At 36.8% G+C, this 12397-nt stretch overlaps 1 protein-coding gene across 2 annotated transcripts in view; it reads right to left on the reverse strand.

The window, feature by feature from the left end:
* Positions 1-7108: 7108 nt before the first annotated feature.
* The window catches only part of RSPH3 (radial spoke head 3), an 87984-nt gene continuing 82695 nt past the window's right edge, over positions 7109-12397 (reverse strand). For both annotated transcript variants that reach the window (XR_006356193.1, XM_043999354.1), the window contains one exon: positions 7109-9079. The gene's annotated coding sequence lies outside the window, so the exon portion shown is untranslated. The remainder of the gene's footprint in view (positions 9080-12397) is intronic.

Here is a 12397-nt window from a genome sequence, read left to right on the forward strand (position 1 = left end):
TAACAAGGAGTAGATCTAGAACTTCAAATCTAAATCCTTTCAATCCAAATCCAGGGCTCTCTCTAGGAAATTATGCTTCTGGGTCCTTTATACTATATCTTTTTCTTTCTGTCATATTCTGCATGAGTTCAGTCTCATAAAAAATGAGTCCTAAATTAGCATAAAAACTCCTATAACCCCCTTGTAAAATTCTTCAAAAATATATATCACCACTGGGGGCAGCTAGGTGGCGCAGTGGATAAAGCACTGGCCCTAGATTCAGGAGGATCTGAGTTCAAATCTGGCCTCAGACACTTGACACTTATGAGCTGTGTGACCCTTGGCAAGTCACTTAACCCTCATTGCACTGCCAAGGAAAAAAAAAGGAAAAATATACAGCACCACTAATGATGAAAACAATCTGGAGGTTATGATTTTCGGTTTGGCTTGTGAGTCTGAATTCTGCAAATTCATACCTCATTCTGACCTTATTTCTTTTTGGTTAAGGTTGGAAATCACAGTCTATTAGATTGTGAGCTCCTTGAGGTCAGGAACTGTTTTTTTATCTCCTTCTATATCCTCAGTGCTTAGCGCAGTGGCCGGCATACACAGGCACTTAATAAATGTTTATTGATTATTGATTGATTGATTGAAATGCTAAGAGAATAACCTTTTTCACTGAAGTATGTCATGTCTATGACATTTTCAGTGAAAAAAATCTGAATCAAAGTTGTCCTTGTTGTTGTTTATTGTGTATGGTTCTTACACCATTTGGGTTTTCTTGGCAAGGGTACTTGAGGCACACAGGGTGAAGTGACTTGCCCAGGATGACACAGCTAATAAGTGTCTGAGTCCAGATTCCTGACCCCAGGCCTGGCACTCTATCCACTGCATCACATACCTGCCCTTCAAAGCTCCCCTAGAACACTGTAAAACAATACTCTGTATATTGTTCTACTGATTCTGCTCACTATACTTTGCATCAGTTCATATATGTTTTCCCAGGTTTTTCTGAAACCACCCCCTTCATCATTTCTTATAGCACGATAGTATTCCATCACAACCATATACCACAACTTGTCCAGTCTTTCCTCAATTGTTGGGAGTCCCATTAATTTTTGATTCTTTGTCACCTCAAAAAGCTGCCACAAATATTTTTGTACATATAGGTTCTTTCCCTTTTTCTTTGATCTCTTTCAGATACAGATCTAATAGTGATATTGCTCTGCCAAAGGGTATACACAATTTTATAGCCCTTTGATATTCTTGATCTTTTGTTCTTCTAGGAGAATTTTGTCATTTTTTTTCCTAGCTCTATAATTCTTTGATAGTTTGATTGGTATGGCACTGAATGAATGAGTGAATTTTGGTAGAATTATAACTTTTTATCATACTGGCTTGGCCCATCCATGAACAATTATATTTCTCCAATTGTTTAGACCTGTCTTTATTTGTGTGAAAAGTGTTTTGAAACCATGTTCATATATAGTTCCTGGGTTTGAATTGGCAGGTAGCCTCCCAAGTATTTTATACCATCTGAAGTTATTTTAAAGGAATTTCTCTATCTCTTCCTTGTAGTTTTTGTTGGGGTTATATAAAAATGCTGCTAATTTATGTGGATTTATTTTACAACTTTGTAAAATTGTTAATTATTTCAAGTAGTCTTTAGTTGATTCTCTAAGTATACCATTATATTATCTGCAAAGAGTGATAGTTGTTTCTTTGTTGCCTATTTTTATTCCTTCAATGTCTTTTTTTGTTGTCTTATTGCTATAGCTAGCATTTCTAGTACAATGCTGAATAATAATAGTGATAACGGACGTCCTTGCTTCATCCCTTATCTTACTGTGATGGCTTCTGGTTTATCTCCATTATAGCTAATGCTTGTTCTTGGTTTTAGATAGATCCTAAGAAAAGGGCTGATGTTTTTTAGGGTTTTTAAATGGAAAACGGTGTTGTATTTTGTCAGAATCTTTTCCCTATATGTCTTGATATAAACATATGGTTTTTATTATTTTGCTTTTGATATGGTCAATTATACTTATAGTTTTCTTAATATTGAACCAGCCCTGCATTCCTGATAGAAATCTCCCCTGGTCATAGTACATGATCTTTGTGATACATTGTTGTAATCTCCTTACTAGTATTTTATTTAAATTTATTTTTTTTTTGGTGTTGATATTAAGGAAATTGGTCTATAGTTTTCTTTCTGTTTTTTCTTTTTCCGGTTTAGGTATGAAAACAGTTTGTGTCATTAAAAGGAATTCAGTATTCCTTTATTTTTTTTCAAATGGTTTCTTTTGGAATTAATATTAGAATTAATCATTCTTTAAATGTTCAATAGAATTCACTTGCAAATCCATCTGCTCCTGGGGATTTTTCCTTAGGGAAATCATTTATGGATTATTCAGTTTCTTTTTCTAAGATAGGGTTATTTAAGTATTTTATTTCTTCTTTTGTTAATCTAAGCAATTCATATTTTTGTAAATATTCATCCATTTAACTTAGATTGTCCATTTTGGGACATATAATTGGGCAAAATAGCTCCTGTTAATTACTTTAATTTCATCTTCCTTAGTGGTACAGTCACTCTTTTCACTTTTTTTTTTTTTTACACGGGGCAATGGGGTTAAGTGACTTGCCCAGGGTCACACAGCTAGTAAGTGTCAAGTGTCTGAGGCCAGATTTGAACTCAGGAACTCCTGAATCCAGGGCCCGTGCTTTATCCACTGCACCACCTAGCCTCCCCTCTCTTTTCACTTTTGATACTGGCAATTTAAAAAAAAATCAAATTAACCAATGATTTATCTACTTAAAAAAACAGCTCCTAGTTTTATTTACTAGTTCAATTATTTTTTCTTTCAGTTTTATTAATCTCTCCTTTGATTTTTTAGGATTTCTATTTTGTTTAACTGGGGAATTAAAATTTGTTCCAGCTTTTTTTAGTTGCATGCCCAATTCATAGATCTGCTCTTTTATTGATAGGTTTTTCCTCTATATATTGCTATATGAAATTTTCCTCTATATACCACTTTGGCTACTTTTCACAAATTTTCATAATTTTTTTGATTGTTGCCATTATTTTATTTATTTTTGTTTTGTTTTTTTGTGGGGCAATGGATGTTAAGTGACTTGCCCAGGGTCACACAGCTAGTAAGTGGCAAGTGTCTGAGGTCAAATTTGAACTCAGATCCTCCTGAATCCAGGGCCGGTGCTTTATCTACTGTGCCACCTAGCTGCCCCTGTTGCCATTATTTTAAATGAAATTATTATTTCTATGATTTGTTCTTTGACCCTCTCATTATCATTGGGACTTGTGAACAAAATTTTGCTTTTTCCTTTGAGATAGAAGTAGCTGTTCTGATTTCACTATCTTCTTCTGAGTTTTAACCCGGATCTTCTCTATCACCATAGTAGCTATCTATGGTTGGGTTCTTTTCTCTTTTGCTTTATAATAATAATTATTATAACAGCAGCTTATTTATTATCTACTAACTTTGTGCAAAGAGTTGGACCATGTCCTGAAGTATAGGGGATATCTCTGGCTTCAGGTTTTTGTGCTATTTTTTTCTGAGCTCTATCTGGGGGCCTAACTTCAGGTATTCCTCTCCACCCCTGAACTTCAACCAGGTCCCCTGTAATGCTATCCCTGCAAATGCTCTTGTTCTCTGTAGGTCCTCCTATAGCTGCAAATTTCAGCTCACCCCTCTGCCCTGGAACCCAAACTAGGGACTCTGCAAGTGTCCACAGCCAGCAGGGACCTTGACCTCTATGACTGCACTCAGTGGCATGTGCTCCTCGTTACTCATAGCCATAGCTCAGGACCACATTAAGTCAGTGCACCTGGGCCTGGCATCCAGCACTGGCAGAAAGCCCTGCAATCTTCCCTTGATCAGCCATCTGGCCCCTACACCATCCATGGGATGAAAGTTCCCGAAGCTGAGGCTGCCACCCAACACAGCTGCTTGTTGTTTGTTTATTTGGAAGTATCTGCCTGGAGTTATCTGCACTTCAATCAGGTTAAACCACCCTGGAAGGTTGAGTCTTTCCTAACCTATTTGCAAGTTGTCTTAGACTGGACAACTGTTTTACCCCAACTTTTAATTATTTCTGACACTCAAAAATCACTTTAAGGCATTTTATATTGTGGGGGAATTTAGGAAAGCTAGGTAATTTCCTGCCTTATTCTGCCATCTTCCCAGAATCCTCTTCCAGGAATTCTTGTTGGACTTATTCCAATCTTCATTCTTCTTTGAGGCTTTGCTTGTAGCTGTTTTCCACATAATTTTCTTCTTGGTTTGTATCTTGATCATCCCTGTCATCATGGTGAGAGATAGTATTACAAGATTCTTTTTTTTGTTGTTCTTCATTTTCCCAACCTACTCCTTGATTTTGAGCTTAACGTTAAAGTTGGGTTCTGCTCACCTAGGGGGTAGGGAGCAGCACCATTCCAAGTTTCAGGCTTTTTTACATTGCTGTTTTCACAGTTCTGGGATTTGTACATTCTTGGTGCTTCCAAGGTGGTATGATCTGAGGAGAGGTGTAGTGAGTGCTCTCCTGGTTTGCACTCTCCTTTTTTTTTTTTTTTTTTTAGTGAGGCAATTGGGGTTAAGTGACTTGCCCAGGGTCACACAGCTAGTAAGTGTTAAGTGTCTGAGGCCAGATTTGAACTCAGGTACTCCTGACTCCAGGGCCGGTGCTCTATCTACTGGCACTCTCCTTCTTACCCAAGAAAGGCCCCTGCTCTCTTGCAGCCATTGTGCTAGCATTTCTTTCTGTCCAGGGCCTTTGCTCCCTTGTGACCACAAGTGCTCCTCTCCACCCTGGAACTGTAACCCAGAACTGGGCATGGGCACTAGAGCTGAAAAACAGTGCCTGGTCCTATTCCCAGTGTTAGTTCAGAGGTCCCCTCTGTTTCTGACCAGTCATCCAGTCCCTTTGACTGTCTCTAGGCTAAGAGCTACTACTGGAGTCATTGCTGCTGTTGCTGTGATAGCCACTTCCAAGACCCACAGTTGGTGCTGATATTGAGTGCAATCTGGGCACCTCCCCCCATTCCCACCTGTGTCATAGCCCTTTCCTTCCAATAACCTAAGTTGTCTTTTATCCTGACATTTTGTTGGCTATATCATTTTATTATTTTTTTTTTCTTTCTTTTTTTTTTTAGTGAGGCAATTGGGGTTAAGTGACTTGCCCAGGGTCACACAGCTAGTAAGTGTTAAGTGTCTGAGGCTGGACTTGAACTCAGGTACTCCTGACTCCAGGGTCGGTGCTTTATCCACTGTGCCACCTAGCTGCCCTGGCTATATCATTTTAAAGTTGTTTGGAAGAGAATGTTGGGAGAGTTTGGCTGGAATGCTTCTTCTACTCCACCATCTTGGCTCATGAATCCCCTATTCTGAGGCCAATGCAGTACTACACTGGTCCTATCATGATATTTGGTGTGAATTAAACATAGTTACTAATCAAATACAGTTGTTAGCATTGCTATTTAGTTGCTAATACAACATTAAATAAAGAGTTCTTGTGCTATAAGTGACCAGTTTATGGGACTTCAAGGGAAACATCACATAGAATGGTCAGTATGGGCTTTTAAGGATATGGAATTTCATCATTTAAAAAATCTGCTGGAATTCAAATATTGATCTATGAACATTTTATGCATTTCCTGAATTCTTGGTCCTAGATGTTTATGCTAACAGGGTACTTAGTTATCTGTGCTAGATTTCACTGCTCTCATATTTTTTGGATAAGCTTCTAGAACACTAAGGGCTTATGTTCTGTTTGGTAAAGAAAATAAATTTAGTCATTAGTTTGTTGTTCTGTGGGTACATTGAATTCCCCCAATTAAGAGATTTTGAGAAGAGCAGCAGGTTCTAATTGCTTCTCATTCTAACATAACTGGTTTGTGCTTTCAAATGGACACTGCTGCATTGATCTAATGGCACTTGATAGTCTTAATGAATTAATGTACATCCTTAAAAGCTTAATTTCTTCCCAGGGAATTTGGGGCAGATTGTTAAGTGTCAAAGCAACTTAGAAGTTGGCATAGTGTCCTTTAATATTGGGTTTTCAAAAAATGAACTATCTGGAACCCACAAAAAAGATAGGTGAATAATAGCTACTTCATGCTAGACATTGAGGAAAATCAGGTTTGTGGGTAATATGTATCTAATCTTCACAATCTGCTAGGTACCATAACAAAATAAATATGGCTCAACTAAACAGGGTGTCCCAAAAGTCTTAGTGGACTTCTAAAACTTTAATTACATTTTTTTTTTTTTGCGGGGCAATGAGAGTTAAGTGACTTGTCCAGGGTCACACAGCTAGTAAGTATCAAGTGTCTGAGACTGGATTTGAACTTAGGTCCTCCTGAATCCAGGGCTGGTGCTTTATCCACCGCGCCACCTAGCTGACCCCAAACTCTTGTTATTGTTAATCTGGTTTTTCAAGCAACACAAATTAATCAAATTTGCCTTGAATTTATTAACTATGTGCCTGGATCACCACAGGGAGTGTTGGTATCAAGAAAATTAAACTTCCCACAAGAGAAAGAGAAGAACTTTGTTATATGGGGATCCAAAGCCTTTTCTTATGCCAACGCTCTTCATGTTCTCTTTCCTTTTCTTGGTTTACTTTGGGTCAGCCTGTCATCTTTTACTTTGCCATTGGAAGCACATTGAGGATAGATTCAATATGTTCATTAATGTTATATCCTTCATTTAGTGTATCTTATGCTTCAAGGATCCATGCTTTCATAGGTGCAACAACGGTGGTTGCATCCTCTAGGACTTAGCAGGTATGTCTTTTATAAGTTGTGTCCAAAATATGTATCATCCTGGGACCAACCTGATTGTAAGCCTCTCCCATTTTAGCTAGGTGGTTCCTTGAATTATACAGGCTGACACTGGGACTTTAAATGTCCACTATTAAAAATAATCAATTTTTAGTTAAGAATTTTAACTTTAGGCATAGTCAAATAACTACCCCGAGGTACTTTTCCAGTACATTAATTGATTCCTGTTGATTTCTGATGCAACAAGGGTATTATTAGGTAGTATTAATACACATTAAATTGAATTGAAAGCAACTTAGAAGTTGGTAAACTCTTTTATTAACATTGCTCTTTAGTCATTCAATATTAATCATAGTGGACAAAAGAGTGTTGATGATACAATGGAATACTTTTGTTAGAACACTGGTCCACTAGAATACTCTCATTTCACTCTTTATGTCTGAAGGTTCCAGTGATTTTTACAAAATAATATTGTTTTAGCATATAAGTATTTGCTTTTACTGAGATGACCTGAAAGTACAGACATTATTATAATTTTCCAATGTAGAAATGTTCCAATCACACCACGCATGATCTTTTGAAGGTAGACTGGTATAGACCACTGTCTCCTTGTGATCCCACTTTCATCCTTCATCTGAGCAAACATCAGATATTTTGGCTTAAATCATGATGGTTGCAAAGAACTTGATTTGTGAAGGTGGGCCTTAGGTGGATACCCATTAGAGGCATCTTATCCATCTATCTTATACAACACCTTATTAGGTAAGTACATGAAAAAACAGATGGAGGGCAGGGGGATAGAGACATCAGGACCCCAGGGAATTGGGTATTGTGGAGTTAATTTAATCGTGGTCTACATGGATCCTTGCTTCTAAAGTTTCCAGGGGCTAGAAAGCAGGCAAGGATCCGTAGTAATGAGTGATGACATTTACTGCTAGGCCAGGTTTTCAACTTTCTTAAGGCCTATATGGAAGCTATAATGACATTGCTTCTGCTTTCACTTCTTTTTTTTTTTTGGTGAGGCAATTGGGGTTAAGTGACTTGCTCAGGGTCACACAGACAGTAAGTGTTAAGTGTCTGAGGCCGATTTGAACTCGGGTCCTCCTGACTCCAGGGCCGGTGCTCTATCCACTGCACCATCTAGCTGCCCCCTTTGCTTTCACTTCTAAGCCCTATTTCTCCCTGCAGGATAGGCCAGGGTTTGGGGTCTGCTTCTTCTTTTCTTCTCTTTGTCCTATATTGGATAGTGAGAACTCTGTCAATCCTGAGAAAAGAATGTTGGAATGCAACAGCCACAACGATAAATCCCCAAGGAAGATAAGTATGCCTGGCTTGGAGTTCTTGTCCTAGGAAACATGGAATATAGTTGAATGGGTGGGGTCCCAGGTGGCCCTGCATCCTTTCTTCCACAGAGAATGGCTTTCTTTTGATTTTCTTATGGCTGCTGCCTACAAGACCACTTTATTTTGCTTTTTCAGTATAAAGTTAAAAGGGAATTTAAAATGATATCCTTTTAGTTAGCCACTGGTAATTAATTAAAAATGTTTTATGTTCAGAAGTACCTTCCACCGAATCTAAAAGTGGTCAGGATGGGGATAAAAGGGAATATACTGAATAGTTTTATTTATTGTGCATTCTAAGTAGTTTAAAAAAATGCTTTGAATAAAGGAAATAAAGTGCTATAATTTCCACACTGTACATATGTATCCAAGGCCCTTTCTTGAAGCATTCTAGGACTTCTCAGGACCTACTTCATTAGTAATTAAGAGAACAAAACACGTTTTTCAAAATACCAGCACAATATGGTATATGAAGGGCGTTGGAGTCAGGAAAATCTGTGTTCAAGTTCTGAATCTTAATTTCTTAGCACCCCCTGGAAGCTCCCTGAGACTATAAGTTCCAGACAGTACAAGTCTGTATTGGTAGAGGCATTTTCCCTACACTCATAGAAATAGAGAACTGGACCAAATAAGTAACAACAAAAAAGAATAAAAAGAAATGCCAATGCCATGGTCAGGAGTGTAATTTTTTTATGTTGAGCTTTCTTTAATTTTGGAATGAGTAAAAGGTGTACTGTGGTTTTTTTCATTTAGATATGAAAATCATAATGTTAAAATGGACATTAAATGAAGAGAGCATGGTAACTGATTGATTCACCAACCACAAAATATAAATCTTTACTTTTTTCTTACCCTTCCCCCCACCCAAGACAATTTTCACAATCTGTAGCTGAGTCCAGAAAACTGTTGTTAAACCTTTTCTTTTCCCAAAGCATGACAAATGATCTTCTTGAATGAAGGTCTCCTGTAAGGATACAGACATAAAATACATAAACATTTCACTCAGAGAAGGGCAGTCATATTACTGAAATAGACAACGAATCAACCAAACATGATGTTCACACTGGAGTTTCATGATGTTTTCCTGTGTAAACCACTTTTCTGAAACAGACTGAGTGATTTAAGCTAAAGGAGGGAGTTCAATGGGAATATATTAACAAACAAATAAATGGAGAGAAAAATGTGAGTGAAGTTATCTTTATACGAGTACATGTAAAACAGCATCCAACATAACTAATATTTCTCTAATCACAAATAAATATAAAAATATTTACGCTATTATCTCAATCTGCTATATTGGAGAAATTTACTACATATAAACAAGACATGTATTTGTATAGTATGCATTTAAGTATGACTTTTTGCTAAATATTACCTAAGAAAAATAACAATAAGCATTTATTAAACCCTTACTATAATGGATGCAAAGCAAAGCAAAAAATAGTTCTCAAGAAACTCAATTTAATGGAAGTTTTAAAAAAAATCTTAATGATGTTTTAGTCTTAAAGATAATTGAGTATGCTAGTATATCATATATAAAAATTGATAACTGCATTTCTTCTTGATCTATGTTTGTTCCCTCGATTTCTTTTTCTTGTCTCATTGCTATGGCAAAGAGTTGTGAAGCTCATTTTCCAAAACATGAAACTATGGTTGGGTAAACAGCAATAACAGTGAATCTAAAAATCACTTCCCGGTATATCATCTTCTTTTACTATATGAGTGATCTAGAAAATCCAATTCAATAAACACTTATTAACTTGGCACCCATTGTTAAGTGCTGAGGGCAGTGCCTGAAGACAAAAATGAAAGTTCCCTGCCCTTGGGGAGTTGACATATGACTAGATCAGATGCTCTTAACCTGGGATAGGTGAACTTTTTTTTCTTTTTAACATTCCGATAACTATATTTCGATATTCTTGGTTGCCTTTGTGACTCTACATATTTTATGTATCTAAGCAATTATTCTGAAAAAGGGGTCTCTAAGTTTTGTCAGGTTGTCAAGAGCTCTCTGCCAAAAAAGCTTAATGACCTCTATGCTAGGAGGATACAACATATACACAAGCAAATGCAAAACAATAAAAGCAAATAAATTTCATGGAGAGAAATAACACTAACAATGGGGGTGGATAGAAAGCTTTGTAAATAAAATTATTTTCCTCTTGTTTTGCATTATAATTTTATCAATACTTTATCTTATGATTGATCTGCATTTTTTTTAACAGCATCTAACACTTTGGCCCTAAAATTTTCTGTATTTTAGATTGTTATTTACCTTGAGCTTTAAGAAGGACAATTTATTTATAAATAAACACTTAAACATACATTCCAAAAATGCATTCCAATGAAGTCTGCTTCTTTTCTTCCTTGCCACAGATTATGTTGCCTGGAAGAGGAAGTCAGCCTGTTCCTTGCTCCCCATTGCCAAATGCCTATTCTACCAATAATCAACTACCTCTCTTGAAGTTCATGTCATACTACTCCCCCCATCCTCATTACAACCTGTAGTGATATGATTCTGCCCAATAGAGAAGAATGAGAATATATTGATACCATATTATACTCATGTTAAGTACATATACTTGATTACAAGATCTTTTGTCCTGAAGGAAGGGGTTTAAACATGGGCCAATAAATACATCGCCCTGAGATATGGAAGTAGTTGGAGCTTGTAGTTGAGAATACATAAAAGTGTCAAGTACCCACTGGTCCTAAGGGGAATCTGTCAGCTCAACTTGGTCAATAAGTGGGAAGCAAGGGCAGGAGCATAAAGAGGTATACATTCAGAATAAGAGAGACATTAAAGAGAAAGAAATTGAGGAAATAAATATAGTAGAGAGTCAACTAAAACATTAAGTGAAACAAGTAACTTATGCAAAGTTGCAGGATATAAAATAAACCCACACAAATTACCAACATTTCTGTATAAATACCAAAAAAACTAAGCAGGAAGAGATAGAAAGAGAAATTCCATTTAAAATAACTACAGAATGTACAAAGTACCTGATAGTCTACCTACCAAGATATACACAAGAACAAAACACTATTTACAGAAATAAAGACAGGGCAAAATAGTTGGAAAAATATTAAATCACTCTTGGGCTGAGCCAAAATATTAAAAATTTTAAGAGTATCTAAATTAATTTGCTTATTTAGTGCCATACTAATCAAACTACCAAGGGATTGGTTATTTTATAGAACTAGAAAAAATAGTGAAATCCACATGGAAGCACAAAAGGTCAATAATCTCAGGAGAAATCACAAAAACAGCTGAATAATGTATGCTATATAAATGTAATACAGTACTATCTGCTATAAGAAATGAAAAGGCAGTTTTGTTTTTTTAGTGAGGCAGTTGGGGTTAAGTGACTTGCCCAGGGTCACACAGCTAGTTAGTGTTAAGTGTCTGAGGCCGGATTTGAACTCAGGTCCTCCTGACTCCAGGGCCAGTGCTCTATCCACTGCGCCACCTAGCTGCCCCGAAAAGGCAGTTTTATAGACATCTGGAAGACCTGTATGAATTGACACAGAGTGAAGTAAGCAGAATCAGAGGAGCAATTTTTACTGTAACATCAATATTGTAAGAAAGAACAATTCTGAAAAACTTCACTCAATTACATGATCAATCACAATTACAAAGGACTGATAAAGAAGGATGCTGCCTATCTCTTGAAAGAGAGATGGACTAATATGCAAAATAGGAAACATATTTTTGGATATGGCCAATGTAGGACTTTGTTTTGCTTGACTATACTTGTACATGGTTCTGATAAATTTTCTTTCCTTTATTTTTAGTGGGTGGGGGACTGGGATGGGTGAAAGAAAAATTGCTTGCTAATTGAAAACAAAACAAAACAAAACGAAAAACAAAACAACCCCAAATATCACTGATAGTATTTCAACAATCATTATCCATCAGTTCTTTTAACACCTCAAGACATAGTTCATCTGGGTCAGCTGACTTAAATTTATCAAGGGCAGCTTAGGTACTCTTTTACAATCTCCTTCTTTATACTGGGTATCAATTCTCTTAAGGAGACATTTTTGGTGATGTCCTTTTTAGTCTAAAGTTTGTTCTCCTTGGCAGAGAAAACCAAAGCAAGATGAGAACCAAGTCTTCTGGCTTTGGTTATCATCACTCTAACTGTCCCAAGAAGCAATATTATCCCTTCCTTTGATCCTCCTCTTACATGTAACTAGGAAAACCTTCCTTGTTATCCTTAGCTTTCTTCTCTAGCTGAAGGTCACCTGCTCAACCTGAGACTGAGAATTTAGCATACAA

The sequence above is a fragment of the Dromiciops gliroides genome, chromosome 4 (assembly GCF_019393635.1).
Source record: "Dromiciops gliroides isolate mDroGli1 chromosome 4, mDroGli1.pri, whole genome shotgun sequence".
NCBI classification, from domain to species: domain Eukaryota; kingdom Metazoa; phylum Chordata; class Mammalia; order Microbiotheria; family Microbiotheriidae; genus Dromiciops; species Dromiciops gliroides.